This window comes from Diabrotica undecimpunctata, chromosome 2 (genome assembly GCF_040954645.1).
Source record: "Diabrotica undecimpunctata isolate CICGRU chromosome 2, icDiaUnde3, whole genome shotgun sequence".
NCBI classification, from domain to species: domain Eukaryota; kingdom Metazoa; phylum Arthropoda; class Insecta; order Coleoptera; family Chrysomelidae; genus Diabrotica; species Diabrotica undecimpunctata.
Genome location: NC_092804.1, coordinates 12,977,486 through 12,995,219, shown reverse-complemented (window position 1 = coordinate 12,995,219; position 17,734 = coordinate 12,977,486).

Genomic DNA, 17,734 nt, shown 5'->3' with positions numbered 1-17,734 from the left:
GCAGAATAAATAACGATCCAGAAGTTATACTGAATATAAAAAAGAGAAAACTTGAATACTTAGGCCACCTGATGAGAGGACAAAAGTACACATTCCTACAAAATATAATGCAAGGAAAAATTCAAGGAGGCAGAAATCCAGGCCGTAGAAGAATGTCCTGGATGAGAAATTTAAGAGAGGGGTTTGGCTGTACCACTAACGAATTATTCAAAACCGCAGTAAATAAAATTAGAATCGCCCTAATGATATCCAATCTCCGATAGGAGAGGCACTCAAAGAAGAAGAAGAAGAAGTTTAAGGGTTCTTCTTCCTCTTCTTCCTTCTTGTATGTAAGCTTTAAGGCTTGTTTCTTCTTCAATATTAGCCTCCTAAATTGTTTAAATTATCGCACCATTTTTTTCTTGCCAATACTTCTTCGTCCATTTGGTGACTTATCTCGTGGTATATATACTATCCTATCCTCTGCCATTCTACTAATGTGTTCGTTCCACTACTGTTTCCGTTTTATCACCCATCCAATTGTGTCTTTTATATTGCATGCTCTTCTTATGTTTTCGTTTCTCTCCCCATTCAACAGATTGTTCCCTTCAGAGTATTTTCATCCCTGCTGTTTCTAGTAGTCGTCTCGTTTTAGATGTGTTAGGTCTTGTCTCCGCCGTGTATGTTAATATAGGTCTAGTTGATGCTTTATAGATTCTTGTTTTTGTTTTTTGTCTTAGGGGTTTGTTCTTCCAGATCGTGCCATTAAGAGATCCCGCCGCTTTACTTGCTTTTAAGCTTTGTTGTCGTACTTCTTCTTCAACATCTCCGTAACTAGTTATATCTATTCCCAGATATCTAAACCTTGATTCCTGCTTTATTATTTTCCCATCAATTTCGATTTTACATCGTAGTGAGTATTTAGATGTTGCCATACATTTGGTTTTTTCTGCTGATATTATCATATTGTATTTCTTGACTGTTGTATTGAATATGTGTGTTAATCTTTGGAGCGAGTCTTCTGTCTCGGCGATTAATGCGGCGTCGTCTGCGTAACATAATATTTGCATTTCTTTGTTCCCCATTCTGTAACCATGACTTTTACGTACTGCTTGTATTATTTTGTCCATTATTATATTAAAAATAAGTGGGCTTAACGAGTCACCCTGTCTGACTCCGCTTTGTACTGGTATACACTGTGTTCGTTTTCCGTCTTCGACTTGGATGCGATCGAAAGCCTTTGTCAGGTCTATAAAACAGATCTGCTGGTTTATTGTACTCGATGACCTTTTCTGTGATTTGTACTAGTACAAATACAGCGTCTACGCAGGATCTTCTGGATCTGAATCCTTGTTGTTCATCCGATAAAGTTGTCAGTTTATTGATTTTGTTCTTTAGGACTTTTGTGGTAAGATTAAGTGCGGTATTTAGTAGATTTATACCTCTATAATTGTTAGGGTCTTCGTCATCTCCTTTCTTGAACATTGGTATCATTATGCTGTTTCTCCATGCGTCTGGTATCTTGCAGTGCAATATTAGTTTTGTATAAATTGTGTGATCTCTAGGGTTATACTTTCTCCTCCGTGTTTTAGAAGCTCGTTGGTTATTTCGTCTGGTCCTGGTGACTTTATTTTTGAGTGAATTTATACCTATTTCTACTTCCCGAAAACTGATTTCTATTTCGTGTCTTACTTCAGGTTACGTTATTGTGTTGATTACTATTTTCCTTTCCTTTAAACAGTTTCGTCAGGTATTTTTCCCATTTGTTTGCTGGTATGCTATTGTATTCCTTCAATTCTGCCATTTCTTTCCGTTGGTTTCTTATGAATCTCCATATTGTTTTTGTGTATCGTAGAAGTCACTTTCCATCCTTTTTGTAAACTGTTCCCAGTGTTCATTTTTTGTTCTTCTTATCAACTGCTTTGTTTCATTTCGTATTCTTCTATAAGTGTCTCGGAATTCTGGAGTATTTGATGTTTTGTACTTGCGGACATGCGGACTATGAAAAAGAAGAATTCTACGACATAACTTCAGTCCTAAACAATATAATAACATAATATAACATAATATGTGTTGATTTCAACGTTAAACGAGGAGAAAGACAGATGAGAGAGAAACATCACTGGGAAAATTTGGTTTGGGAAACAGGAACGAGCTTGGTGAAACTTTACTTAGTTTCCTGCTGAAAAAAAATCTATTCCAAATAAACAGCTTCTTGTAAAAAATAAGACCATCGGAGATGGTCAGAACCCGGAAAGAAAAACTAGAAACAAGATCGATTTTAAGATCACTGATAAAAGACAATCTATAGAAATATTACAGTCCTAAGCCAGTTTTTATAAGTTTTAAAGATTAGGCTCTAAAAATGAAAATTCAATGAAAGTAATAAATTTTATTACTTTAGGAGAGTCGTAAAAAGTGGCAAAAATCGCGCAACATTTATTTATTGAACAGATTTATAGAAACTGACCTCATTTGCGACAAAATACGAAAATTGTATTCGAAAGCTGCGCTCTTCTCCTTTAAAACGCATTTTAATTTTTGTAGATAGGACCTTCTGATCTAAAGATATCAAATTTTTACCGTCGAGTTGGCACAAATTTTATTTAAAATTGATGGGCCCAATGCATAAACCGGTCAAGTCACATAAAGCAAAATGTTCAGGAGAAGTAAAAAACATTGTTGAGATAAAACTGTGTCTATAATTTTTTTATTTTCTGTCATTTGAATATCATCTTATTAACACTATTTTTTTAATATATTTATAGGTAGAGTATATAGGTTTCATTTCATAGGATATAAAATATTAGATACTAATAAACTTTTTTCTACTAATTAGAAATTATACCTCGCGGTTTTCAAGTTCTAATCTGTTAAATCTAATCTTAAAAATTTCTGAAAAATCGTAATACCTTCTCCATTTAATTTATTCTAGTTTAAACGAAAACAAACCATAAATCATTCTGCGTGCATCCCACCAATCTGATATCAACAGAAACAAACGAAGCAAAAAACAAAAACAAAGGGAAATAAAATGCAAACAAAAAAAGTAAAAGAGATCAGGCATACCGGTCTACTTCGCTCCATAGGCGTTCTTTATATTTTTAGAAGGCAATTGTTTAGAAAAATTCCGAAAATGTTATACATCGTGAAAAAAATATACTTTATTCACAATTTGGAATTTGGAAAAACTAATTAAATGATGGTCATATTGTTTAAGTCCAGATTTTATCTTTAAAAAAATTTCTAGTGCAGCTGGACGGCGATAGCAGTATTGCTTTCTTTATAGTCTTAAACCCGCGTATCTATTATTCTTATATCTCGCTTGTCTATTTGCTTTTGTTCTCATTTGCTTTGTAATAATTCTCATGAGTTGGTCGTGCCTGACTCCGTCAAACGGCTTTTTATACTCTATAAATTGTTTGAAATGTGGACATATAGAAGATTGTTAAGGATTACATGGGTAGATAGAGTCACGAATACAGAAGTGTTAAACAGAGGAAAATGCAATACTTGGGTCATGTGTTGAGAGGCGAAATATACGAATTACTTCAAGTTATACGGGAAGGAAAAGTACAGGGCAAAAGATCAGTAGAAAGACGCCAGAACTCGTGGCTGAAAGACCTAAGGAGGTGGTTCGACCGCTCATCTGCAGAAATCTTTCGCGCAGAATGGAAAATACAATAAAAGAAAGGAAATTGCAATATCTCGGACATGTGATGAGAGGCGAAAGATAAAAGATCTTGACACTCATAATTCAAGGGAAAGTAGAGGGTAGGAGAAGCGTAGAACGAAGACGCGTTTTCTGGTTGAAGAACCTGAGAGAGTGGTTTGGTTGCAGCTCAAGGCAATTGTTCAGAGCAGCTGCCTCGAAGGTCAGAATAGTCATGATGATTGCCAACCTTCGTCGCGGAGATGGCACTTAAAGAAGAAGAAAGCAGGCAGAGACATCTATATTCACGTCCAAATAGCTTTGCGTTAATACGTTTAAACATAATAAAGCCTCCCTAGTTTCCCCAACTGAGTTGCTATCAACAAGTCCTCGTAGACACTTCGTCGCAGAACTAGCAACCTCCAGTGGAGTCTTACATTGCCATGTTATCTATTCCTGTTGTAACTTAAACATCTTAGTTTATAAAGTTATACCTATCATGTAACTCAGAGTTAATTTTACTTAAGTTAAGTCATCTTTATCCCTAGTTTAACTAACAGATGCCATTTCACATTCACAGATTCGGTTATGGTCACTTAACCTTAGGTTTCGTTTTATTTTTCTTATGTTGGTAGGAAATTATGGACAATAATCAGATTTTTATGGAATATTGTCAGTCCTATTATGGACACTGACCAGTATTATTCTCATTTTCAAGTTCTGTTCTAGTGTGGTAGTTTGTTCTAAGTAGTGGTTGTTTGTTCTTCCAAGTTAAAATTAAAATTATAAAATTGAACCCACAAAAATGTTTAAGAGATCTATCTTCAGAGATGTATCTTCAATTTGCTCCAAAATATTTTCAACTGTGTTCTTTGAGAATCTAAACCGACAGAAAAAATCTTCATGGTCTAGTTCTTCAAAATGATTTGTTCTGTGACTAATGATTCTTGGTCTGCCAGCTTCCTCGTCACTGCTAAAAACATTTACATCATATAAATCCATATCTGATTAATAAATAATTTACGTATCTGTCTACACTCTGTCAATGTCAACGAAACGAAATTCGAAATTAGGTTAGGATATCCTGGTCAAGCTCTAAACCACCGCTTTTACTTTGGGTTAAAAATTTTGTAGGTTAACCACAACCCGAGCTGTTGACTATATTGTGAAACCTATATTTCAGAGTAACAGCTGGTTATCTCTTAACTGCAAGGTAACTTTACTTTATGAAACCGGCCGTTAAAGGGTTTTTACCCATGTATTCAATGGCTTAAAATATGTACATCCAGCTAGCACTGACGATGGAATATTAATTCCGAAAACGTTCTGTGATGTAGCCCGATTACCTTATTACCGATATATTATACCTTTTATAAAGGAATTTTTGAATAAATTTTTTATTTAAGAACCACTTCTTATATTAAGTGTTCAAAATGTGCTCCATTTACTTCCTGACCGTAATGCATCCTATTGCTAAACTCTTCCCCGTACTTGTTTAAATCTGTCGGGAAAAATTGCCCTACATTCTTCAACAATTCGTTGTTTTAAAACTTCTGTCGGGTGGTGTAGCGTAAAGCTTAGATTTCAAATAAATCTAATGGTGAGAGATCCGTTGACCGAGCTGGCTATTCTATCGAACCTCGTTGTAAAATCCATCTACCACGATAAGTACACTATAAGGGTGTGCAGGAGCACCATCTTGTTGAAACATTATTTCCAAGTTGACAAATTTATCTGGATTATCTTCAAGAATTTTAAAGAGAGAAAAACAGTCTATGTGATTTACCAAAATACCTGCACAAACATGTCCTTTTTTTGGAAATTGAGTATGTTTTTCACAACAGACGTGATAATTTGTTTTACTTAGATACCTCACATTCTGTATGCTAACATTTCCAATGAGAAAAAAAGTACTTTCGTCACTAAAACAATTTTTTTATGCAATCTGGTTGTTGGTTAATTTGATCGCACATTTTTTCACAGAATGCTAGTTTTTGGTCGGAGTCATCATCTGAAAGTTGGTTGACAATTTTTAATTTGTATGGATAAATTTTTAATTTGTATGGATAAAATTTGTTTTTAGCCAACACTATTATAAAAAATATAACCGTTCAAAAGAGAGGAGGGGGAAGGGACTTCTAGCACTGTATAAACTGACTCTATTCTGTACACATGTAGACATCCGTCGTCAAGTGTAAGAAATATTTATCATGGTCATCTCATCTAGTAAGGCCATCTATCGTGGATTTACCTTTATCATATAATGATTAAATGATCGCCTTCTTAATAACTATGTTTACATTTAGTTTGTAATTTACGTATCAGTTGGTGTCAAAATAAACTTATTTTCCATTAAAATTGAAGTTAATTTTCATTATATCTAGTAAATAATAAGGAATTTTAGGCTGTTGTAGATTAATGCAATTATGACAATAATCAATTCTTGTGTAAACTTTCCCTGTAACAGAAAAAAAAATAAAATATTCGGTGTGACAGAAAACATTTTTTTTTAAATTCGAATTTTCAGATACGCTTAAATTTTTTTTAATGGGTGCTTAAAAAAGTTTCCGTGCTGTTTACAGACGAATCCACTTTTCCGTTGACCGTCATAATTTTCACTATTTTCTCCGCTTCTCTCTTTTAACTTTCATGCATGCAATATTAAACTCGTGCTTCCCTTATCGGGTTTAGTTCTGGAATCATTTCCACCTGATTTTTGATTTTTCTTGATTATTTCGTCTTTTAGGCTAGTCTTGGTCTCAATTTAATAATTTTAGACTTCATCCGTTTTCCGCTCGTCTTGCAATATGTTCCTAAAACTCCAATCTCAGTTTTGCGACTCTTTTGTTTTGCCTATTACTTTTGTTTTGTTTCTTACCCAGGCGTTTATTCTATTGTTACCTAAATATATACCCAGCATCGCCTGTTGATCTTAATGCCAATTCAAATCTTGATCTGATTTCCTTCATTACTACTCAAGCTTCCTCTCTATGGGATTATGCATTGCACTTCTTTCCATCTCTCTCTGTCTTGTGCGGCTTGCATACGCACAAAATACGTTTTGTTCATCGGTTGTCTGATAATCTGGCGATGTGCCCTGCCCAATTCCATTTTAACGACGCGATTTTTTCGATAGCGTCTGTTGTTTTTGTTCCACGCCCTATTTCTTCGTTTGGGATTCGGTCTCTCAGAGAGACACCCAACATCTGGCGCTCCATAGCCATCTGAGTCACGCTAATCTTGTTTTACTACCTTTTTGTGGGTGTTAACGTTTCCGTTCCATAAGTGAGTACACGTAACACACATTGGTTAAAGATTTTCCTTTTGAGGCATATGGGTAGATCCGATTTAAATACATAGTTTAATTTACCAAACGCTGCCAAGGCTAATCCTATGACGTGGGAGTTCACATGTCTGGTTATCTCTGCTTAAACTACTTTCATGACCTAGGTAATTATACGATGTAGTCTGCACAATATCCCTTCCATCAAGCACAGATAAGTCATTATTTGCGTCTTGCTATATTAAACTTTAGTTCGACCTCCAAGGAAGCGTGATATAATTTTTTAAACAATATTATTATACGATCGGCTATAAGGACGATGTCATCTGCAAATCTCAAATGACTGAGCTTCTCTCCATTTATGTTGATACCATGCTTGTTCAGATGTGCCTTCTTACAAGTATGTTCTAAAAGCGTCGTGAATAGCTTTCGAGAGACTGTGTCTCCTTGTCGTACTCCTCATTGTATACAGAATTTATTTGTTTCTTGTTCAGATAGTCTTACGCTAGGTGTGGCATTTTGGTAGATATATGTGATTATGTTAATGTAGAGATGGTCTATTCGGCATTCTGTCAATGCTTTTAACATTTTCTGATGGCTTATGGTATCGAATGCTTTCTCGAAGTCGACAAATATCAGTGCCAATGGTTTGTTGTATTCTGCAGACTTCTCTATCAGGTTCTATATCACTAGTAAGTGATATAGTAATTATGACTAGTTCGCGCTCTTTACCCATTCTATGTAGTACTTCTTCGTTGGTAACTCTGTCTATCCAGGAAATCCTCAGCATGCGTCTATAGCACCACATCTCAAATGCTTCGAGTCTATTCAGTGATGCTTCAGTTGAGGTCCATGACTCCACGCCATATAAAATAACGGTTAGTGCTGTATCCCGATCTAAATACAGCTTGTTCTCTAAGCTGATAGAAGTCTAATTTAGTGTCCAGTCTTTTTTTGATAAATTTTGTGAAAAGTTTATATATGTGTGAAAGCAAACTGATAGGACAGTAGTTTTTTAAATCTGTTATGTCTCCTTGCTTGTGTAATAAAGTAGTGACTGCATTATTCCATTGAGAAGCAGTTTTTCCTTAGATAAGATAAGATAAATTATACATTTCCATAAATGACAAAATATATTCATCAACTTCGTATAGTTTATCCCACTACATTATCAAAGATGCTGAGTATCCTATTTTTCAACCAAAGTTAAGAAACGAAAAACTTATCTTCGATTAGATTATAATACGAAGGGTTCAAGTTCCCGCCAACCCTGCGTAGCATCCGCCTACTTCGACTACAAGGAACTCTCGGAAGTACGATGACTCGTCTCTTCGTAGTAAACAATCGACAATGGACGATGCGCCGCGAAAAAGTGGCGCTCTGGTTGTTCTTGTGGCGGGACGGTACTCGATTGTTTCCCATGTAAACAAATTAATTGTTTCTCGGCTACCGGGCTTCACTTAGCAAATTTGTTTAACATACTTTTTTCAGTGGATGTTTGTTCGTCTACAATTTCAGAACTGGTGCGTTTGCCGTGGTGTCGTATGCGGTGGAGCTTTATATATTTAAATTTTCTCAAACCGGGTTGATTAACCAACCAAATAAAGTTTGACGACACCGTATTAAATACCTGTGAACTGTACAATGACAAAATTACAGTTTATTACATAGAGACCACGTATTATGATATTATTTCCTAGATATTATTCTGAGGAGTTTTCAATACTTGTAGAAGCTTTTTTAACCTTCTTCTTCTTAGAATGCCATATCCCTACGGAACGTCGGCGACTACCATGCTTATAATATTGTTATACTGATCTCGGTCTTGCGCTACGTGTAGCAATTGGTCCGCTGTCAAACCTGTCCACTGCCGCAAATTCCTCAACCAAGAGAGTTTCTTCCGTCCTATCCATTTCTTTCCTTCGATTTTACCGTTGAGAATTAGCCGAAGGAACTCATATCATGGTCCTCTGATTATATGTCCAAGATATTCTAGTTTACGCCTCTTAATAATATTTAATAGAGTTCGTTGATGTCCCATTCTTCGAAGAACTTCTTAGTTTCTGGTTCTGCTAGTCCATGGAATTTTTAGTATCCTTCGATACAACCACATCTCAAACGCCTCGATTTTATTCATGATATCGGCGTTTAAAGTCCAAGTTTCACATCCATACAAAAGTACAGACCACACGTAACATCTTGTAAACTTTTCACGGATTTCCAAATTTAATGAGTTATTGGATAATAGAGGCTTGAATTTTTGAAATGAGTTTCTTTCCTATTCAATTCTACATCGAATTTCGAAGGATGGATCCAGATTTTGGGTAATCCAATATCCAAGGTATTTGAATCTCTGAACTCTCTGCAGCGGTTGTTGGTTTAATATCAGTTGGGTTGCGCCGATATCCACTTTACTGGTCACCATGTATTTAGTTTTATCGATATTTATCGACAGTCCCCAATTTGTGCATTCCATGTCAACTCTATTAATTAGCTCCTGCAGATCGTCGATGTTTTCAGCTAGAATCACAGTATCGTCGGGGTACCGTATATTGTTAATTATTTCTCCTCCTATGATAATTCCTTTTTGATCTTTTAAAGCTTCCCTAAATAGCTTCTCAGAATACACGTTAAAGAGGGTGGGAGACAGTACACAGCCCTGTCTTACGCCTCGTTCAATACTGATTGGCTTTGATTCTCTGTTGTTGGTATTAATAATGCCTGTTTGGTTCCAGTAAAGTTTGGCAATAAGTTTGATGTCTTTCTCATCTAGTTGGATGCTCTGCAAGGCGGTTATTAGTCTGGTATGCTGGTACGCGATCAAATGCCTTTTCAAAATCAATAAAGCACATATATACGGGTTTTCTTACCTCCCAACATCGTTGAAGGAGTGTTTGCATAGAAAATAGTGCTTCTATAGTTCCAAGGCATCTCCGGAACCCGAACTGCTCTTGACTAATTATTTCTTCGCACTTGTTGTTAATTCGGTTTAGAAGAATATTCAACAGTATTTTAACGGCATGGCTCATTAAACTAATGAGTCTACAATCGCTACATTTCTGAACGTTTGGTTTCTTAGGTAGAGAAATGAAGATCGATTTTAACCAGTCCGATGGAATTTCACTGGTATCATATATTTGATTGAAAAGTTAAGTGAGTTCTTTTATATTGTCATTTAAGAGTAATTTTAGCCATTCGCTGTATATTTGATCTGGTCCACTGGCTTTGTTGTTTTTGGCTTGGTGTATGGCTTTTTCCACTTCAGCTTTTAAGATTGATTGTCCTGTATTTGCACTTAAGTTAGGTAGTGATCCTCGATTATCCTTAAATAGTGCTTTAATGTAGTTTTCCCATTCCTCCATTACTTCGTCTTCTAGGGATAGTGCATGACCTTCATTATTCGTTAATGTTATGGGTGTATTTCTTTTGTGTACTGTAACTTCTTTTATTTTCTTATGTGTGTTAAATTCGTCATGTTTTCGTTGCCATTCTTCTAGTTCCTCACATTTTGCTCGCATCATAACTCTTTGGCTTCCCTGATTTTTCTTCGAATCAGATTATGCTTTCGTTTATACTCTGAGTTATTTCTATTTTTAAGCTGTCTTCTTTCGTCCATCATTTCGATTATTTCATCTTTCATCCACGCTTGCTTTTTATAATGGGTGACAGTTCCACTTTGCGTTGCTGTATCGATGATACCAGTCTTTATGTTATCCCATCTTTCTTCGACTGTTGGTACATTGTATACTTGTGTGATGTTGTCTCGAATTTTTTCGTTCATTGTCTGCTCAAAGTGATGTTTAAATTCTTCTTCTTTTAGTTTTTGTCTATCGTATTTTTTAACCTAGACAATTTAAAATGTTTCCTAGAAGGTGTTCTTTAAATATCGTATAATACTCTGAAGTTTACAATTTATGAGTAGGCACAGGAAAACTGTTTGCTGCTTTATTTGCAAAACCTACATACACACAAAGGTGCAATCCATTAATGGTTCATTGTAAATGTGTTTAATATTTTGTCCAAACATCTTTTCTGTACACAGTTCTCTTATAAAATGATTTTTAACACGATCTTTTACTTAACGCAATCTCGGTGTTTGTAAATTTGATTTGAAACATACCTTTTTTAAGGCACTAGTTATCATTGCCAGAATTTTTAATTGGAATGATTAAGCGATTAAAAAACTGGAATCAATCTTTTTCTTAGGGTGCCTGTCCGTTCTGAATGTTGGCGATCATTCTGTCTATGACGAATTTGTTGGTTGCTATACGGAATAGCTGTGTTGAGGTCTTTATAAACCATGTTCTCAGGTTAGCAAACCAGGATATTCTTCTTCATCCTGGGGCCCTTTTTTCTTCAATTTTACCTTGCCAAATGCATTGGAGTAGCTCGTATCTGCCTTGATTTCTCATTATATGTCCCAAGTACTGCAGCTTACGGCTCTTCACGATGTTGACCAAATCTGCGGTTATGTTCATCCTCCGCAGTACTTCTTCATGGGTGACTTCGTTTGTCTATGGTATTTTCAGGATCCTTCTGTATAACCATAGCTCAAAAGCCTGAAGTTTTGATAGAGTTTCCGCCTTCAATGTCCACGTTTTTACTCCGTACAAAAGCACTCCGTACAGAAGCATAAGAAAGTTACAATATCTCGGCCACGTTATGAGAGGGGATAAATATGTGTTGCTACAAACCATAATGCAGGGAAAAATACAGGGAAAACGAAGTATTGGAAGAAGATGTATCTCTTGGCTCAACAATCTGAGAAAGTGGTATAATTGCAGTTCCGTCGACTTGTTCAGAGCTGCAATCTCAAAAGTGAAAATAGCTGAGATGATTACCAACCTCCTTAGAGGAGACGGTACCTAAAGAAGAAGACAGAAGCACTGAGTACACGTAACATTTAAGGAACATCTAGATAAAGCTAAACTTAGAGGACTAAAAATAAATTAAGAAAAGACAAGCTATATGCTAATCTCATGGAAAAAATTTTAACATAGATAATATAAAGATTGAACAATGTATATTGCCAAAAGTATGCAGATTTAAGTATCCAGGTGTAACAATAGACAGCTCAAACAACAGAAGTGCAGAGATAACTTCTTCTTCTTCTTCTTCCTCTTTATGAGCAATTCTGCTTGTTCATTGGCGGATTAATACCTCTGTGGAAGTTTGTCACTCCATCTTTTGCGCGGTCGTCTAATACTTCTTCTGCCGATTGGTGACTAATCTCTTGCTATTTTGACGGCACGGCTCTATTCCATTCTTTCAATTATCTTGCTCTTTCCAATTCTTCTCAGTACTCTCATCTCTGTCGTTTCAGTAGCCTTTGCGTTGTGGACATGTCGGGTCTTGTTTCTGAGGCATGTGTCATTGTTGGTCTTACACTGGCTTTATAAATTCTTGACTTCATCTTACTGTTAATGTGTATGTTTCACCATATAGTGTTATTAAGGCATTCTGCCAGTCTATTTGCTTTTTGTACTTCATCTGTCACTTCTTTGTCCAGGACTTCACAGCTAGACAGTGTAATTCCCAGTGTATTTTATTTCCATCACTTGTTTAATACTGATTCCATCAATTTCTATTTTACATCTGGTTGGTTCTTTGCTAACTACTATGGTTTTAGTTTTCTGAGATGAGAATGTCGTATTAAATTCTTTTGCTTTTATGTTAAATATCTGGACCAGTCTTTGCAGCCTATCTTCATCTTGGGCTATTAATATTGAGTCGTCTGCGTAACAAAGTATTTTTATTTCTTTGTTTCCCATTCTGTATCCTCTTCCCTTGTTAACGCATTTGATGGTTTCATCCATGATCAAATTGAAGAACATGGAGCTCACTGAATCCCCTTGTCTTATGCTGCTGCCTATTTCTATAGGTTTTGTAAGTTGTCCATCTATTCTGACTTCCAGTTTGTTGTTTTGGTAAATGTTTTCGATAGTTTTTATAATATTTAGGGGAACTTCTCTATTATACAAAAGATGAATTACATCTTTGAGTCTTACTCTGTCAAACGCTTTCTTTAGATCAGCAGACACAGAAATGCTGGTCTTAGTAATTTCTCAGTAATTTGCTTTATAACAAATATTGCATCTGTACACGATCTTCCACTAGGAAAACCCTGTTGTTCATCTGCTAAACCTATCCTCTGATTTATTAGCACTTGTAAAATTTTAGTTGTAAGTTTTAGCGTAGTATTTACCAAGTTTATACCTCTGTAGTTCTGGCTGTTTTTTATCTCCTTTTTTGAATAGCAGAATTAGTTCGATCATTCTCCATTCTTCCGGTATTTTATTGTGTTTTATTATTATATTAATTAATGTTGTTAATTGTTCTGTCATTGCTGCTCCACAATATTTCAGTAATTCGTTTGGTATTCTGTCTTTACCTGCTGCTTTTCTGTTCTTCATGTTTTCAAGTATTTTCCGAACTTCTTGTACATTTATGTTAAGTTGTTCGTTGTTTGTTCTTTATCTGCATAGAGCTTTTTTAGGTAGTCAATCCACGTAACCTGTTTTATGTGTTTTGGTTCTATTAGTTCCTTTACTTCCGTTCTTTGACCTCTTATGAAGCGCCATATTTCCCTGAAGCAGAAAGTTAAATTCATGTTATATTTCTTTCGAAAACGGTTCACAGCTATCATTATTTATTTTTGTTACAAGTGCATATGTTTCGTTTTTAATTGACTTGTAATTATGGCATGCCTCTTGTATTTTGGTTGACATGTATTTCAGGTAAGCTTTTTTTCTTTTCTTTACATTTTTCTTACTCTTCTATACAAAACCATGGAGTTCTTCGCCTTGGGAACGATTTATTTTTTTTAGAACTAATAAAGTAAAAGCGGGCAATAGAGCATATTCAAAATACCTAAAATTTAGTAGTTGTTGGTATGCCCAATATGTCCTCTATTGTTCGATAATAGACAGACTTTTCTGCAAAAACATCAAAATGAAAATATATAAAATAGCAATCAGACCTGTCATAACCTACCTAGCAAAGACAGTGTGCCGGGCTAATAGAGACGAAGAGAAGCTAAGAATATTGTAAAGAAAGATCCTTCTGGAATTCCTGGACAAAAAAAATCTTGGGCGAAGAGCTCAGATGAAGATAAATTAATATAAAATGTTAAAGTGAAAACCTACTAATACAAGACCTAGAGGGAATGCAGATGGGAAGATCTGGAAGAACTCAATAGAATGAAAATACTTAACTGGAGAACAAAAGAAAATAGAGAGGAGTGGAGCTTAATCACCAATCAGGGGAAATCACACAATAAACTGTGAAAGAAGAAGAAGACAACAAAGATCAAGAAAACAAAGAAAGGGTAGAGTGCTGAAAAATGGATCAGAAGAGTTCATAAGAAGCTTATACTCCTGCCGCGGAGTGACTATCATCGTAGTTTGGTTCAGGTTTATTGTATGTTTTGTGTTTGAGACATGTTGTGCAAGGAACGACATCTTTTCTTTTCTTTCGAAGGCATTTCGATGTTCTTGTCGTTTAAAATTGATTCTGCGGTTGGTCTGAACGATGTACGATTTGGTACAGTCCCCACATGAAATCTCGTGTACCTACTCCTAGATTTTCTAACGATATTTTTGTTTTGGCAGATAGTAAAATATTGTGTTCTGTCGGTATTAAATATCGTTTCTATACCGTTTTCTTAGCACTTTCCCTATTTTCTCTATTGTACCCTTTACATATATTAAAATGGCTTTTGCAATCGGTTTTGCATCTTTTTTTTAGCGCTGTTTTTATATTACGCATTTCTTTATTTTTATGTTCTTCGTCTGTCAGTCTTTCAGATCGTGCCATCAGGGCTTTAATGACTGAATGTAATTGTGCAGAATGGTGATATGAATCGTCATGTAGATATCTGTCGGTATGTATGGGTTTTCGGTATACTGTGTGCCCTATGTGCCCGTCTTCCTTCTTTACTATTAACACATCTAATGATGGTAGTTAATCGTTTTCTTTCAGTTTCATAGTAAACGGTATTTTATAGTGGATATTACTGATGTGTTCTAAAAATACCTTTAGTTTTTGTTCTTCATGTATCCAGACTATAAAAGTATGATCCACGTACCTAAGCCTAAGTTTTGGTTTGTGTTACTATTGCTCGATGTTCTATTTCTTGCATGAACAGGTTTGCTATTACCGGTGACAGTAATGAACTCATCGGTGCACCTTCAACTTGTTTATATCTTTGCTCATTTTAAATGAAATATGTGTTATTTAAGCAGTGCTTTGTTAGATTTAGAGTATCCTGTGGTATTGGATACTTTCTGCTTATAATTTCTAATGAAATGATACATCTGTAGGAAATTCATTTAACAATAGTGTTAGAATTAATAATAAATGAAAAAGAACTACTCCAAACATGGCAAGAATATTTCAAAACTTTAATAAACATACATCAATAGGAAGAAAATGTAGAAAATATATATTTTGGGGTGGACCTACCGGTAGAGGACCCCAAAATAGATGAAACATTGCAAGCAATTAACAAATTAAAGAACGGAAAAGCTCCAGGCGCTGACAATATACTGGCTGACTTACTTAAGTACGGAGGAGAAACTCTACATAGACAAATACACAAACTAATAACACTTATATGGAACGAAGAGAAAATACCAACAAAATGACACGAAAGTGTAATAATCCCCATCCAGAAAAAGGGAGACAAAACCAAGTGCTCTAATTATAGAGGCATCTCCCTACTTAATACGGCATATAAAATCTTATCGAACATCCTATTAAGTAGGCTGACACCGTTTATAGAAAATTTCATGAAGGAATACCAAGCCGGCTTCAGAAAACATAGATCGACGATAGATCAGATCTTTACTCTAAAACAGCTGCTTGAAAAAGGATGGGAATTCAATAGAACTATCCATAATCTCTTCATAGATTTCCGGCAAGCGTACGACAGCATTAAAAGGGATCATATGTGGAATGCAATGGCAGAACTTTCAGTTCCAACAAAACTTATGCAGCTTGCTAAGTTATGTGTGAATAGCTGTAGATCCAGAGTACAGATAGGTAACAAACTCTCAGAATCTTTCGAAATAAGTAGTGACCTGAAACAAGGAGATGCGCTGTCACCTCTCTTCTTTAATATCATTCTGGATAAAGTAGTAAGAGCAGTACGACTTAAAACAAAATTACTGACAGTAAATGGACCAAAATTACTACTAGCATACGCAGATGACATTGATATTGTGGGAAACACAGTCACCAATGTGAAGGAGACTTTTAATAAATTGGAGGTAGAGGCAAAGAAAACAGGTCTAAGGGTAAACGAAGAGAAAACCAAATACATGTGCATCAACAGACAAAAGGGACGATATAGAATAGGGCAAAATGTTACAATAGACCCATATATCTTTGAAAGAGTGGAGAATTTTAAATATCTCGGAGCAACAATCACTGCAGATAACGATATCGCGGAAGAGATTAACGGAAGAATTCAGGCAGCAAACGGTGTGTGACGTGGACCCTGACCAAAAAAACTGAAAGAAAACGTTTTGAGAGGAAAATCCTCAGTAGAAGTAGAATTTTTGGGCCTTATCACGACATTAATAGCAACCAATACCGAATGAGAACAAATGCTAAGGTCAAGCAGATGTATAGAGCGAGCGATATAGACCAAGAGATTAAACCACAACGTCTAAGATGGACTGGCCATGTCCATAGACTCCCTAATAACCGCCTTGCCAAGTTAATATGGGAGAAAGCCCCCACAGGAAGAAGGCCCTTAGGACGTCCACGAATGCGATGGAGAGACAATATATGGTCAGATCTAAGAGTAATGGGGCTACCCACTGACCCAACTATTATTAACGACCGTTCAAGATGGAAGTAAGTTGTGCAGTCAGCCAAAACCCACCCCGGGTTGTAGTGCTACGAGAAGAAGAAGTTAGAACAAATATAGCGAGGACTGGCACACTACATTTAATATGCCACAGCTACATACATTTACTTTTATTACTTCTGGGTGAGTTTTGGTACCTGACGATAATTTTAATAGGATATATGGGAAAATTGAAGGGGAAACTGATGCAGTGAAAATGAGAATAAATAATTACATTGTTATGAATATGCAGTTAGCAACCCAAATATAAGTTTTTAGGGTTAAATGTTGACGAAAAGGAGTCATTACTACAATAAAATGACGAGATATCTGGAGAAGCATGCAGCAGAGTTAGATCAGGATCAGCTGAACTGAGTAAAGTTATTGAAAAATACATATATGTATGCAGAAATGAGTCAAGCATGTGAGTTACCAACAAAATATTATATTTACAAAGGAACGCAGAAATAATTAAGGTCTTCATCGGAGCTCGTAGGGTAAAATGGTTAAAGCAAATACGAATAATTGCTGATACTGGTACTAAAAGGAAGTAAAATAGGAAGGTCAAAAAGGGCATACTGAGATAGTTAGACGAGAAAAGTTGTTCAATGAGACTGACTCAAGAGAAAAGATCTGAACTGGTGAACTGAGTATACCGAAAAAGTGAAACAAAGTGGTCATAAAACAATTAATATTGGGAAACTTACTTTTTAACATATTTATCATATTTCATTAAATTACAAATTAAAAGTATATGAATATAAATGTTAATTTGTTCTGTCACAAAATATATTATCATTCTTCACCGTAGCATAAAATATATACAGTACTCTGAAGTACATTACATGCCTTTGGCTGAAAGAACCAGTTCAATTAACAAATCCATTAAAGGTTTGTATGGACATGTCATTTAAATTTCTGCGAAGCCCCGGAATTGAGTAATTATCAAAATGTTTGAGTTCCGGCT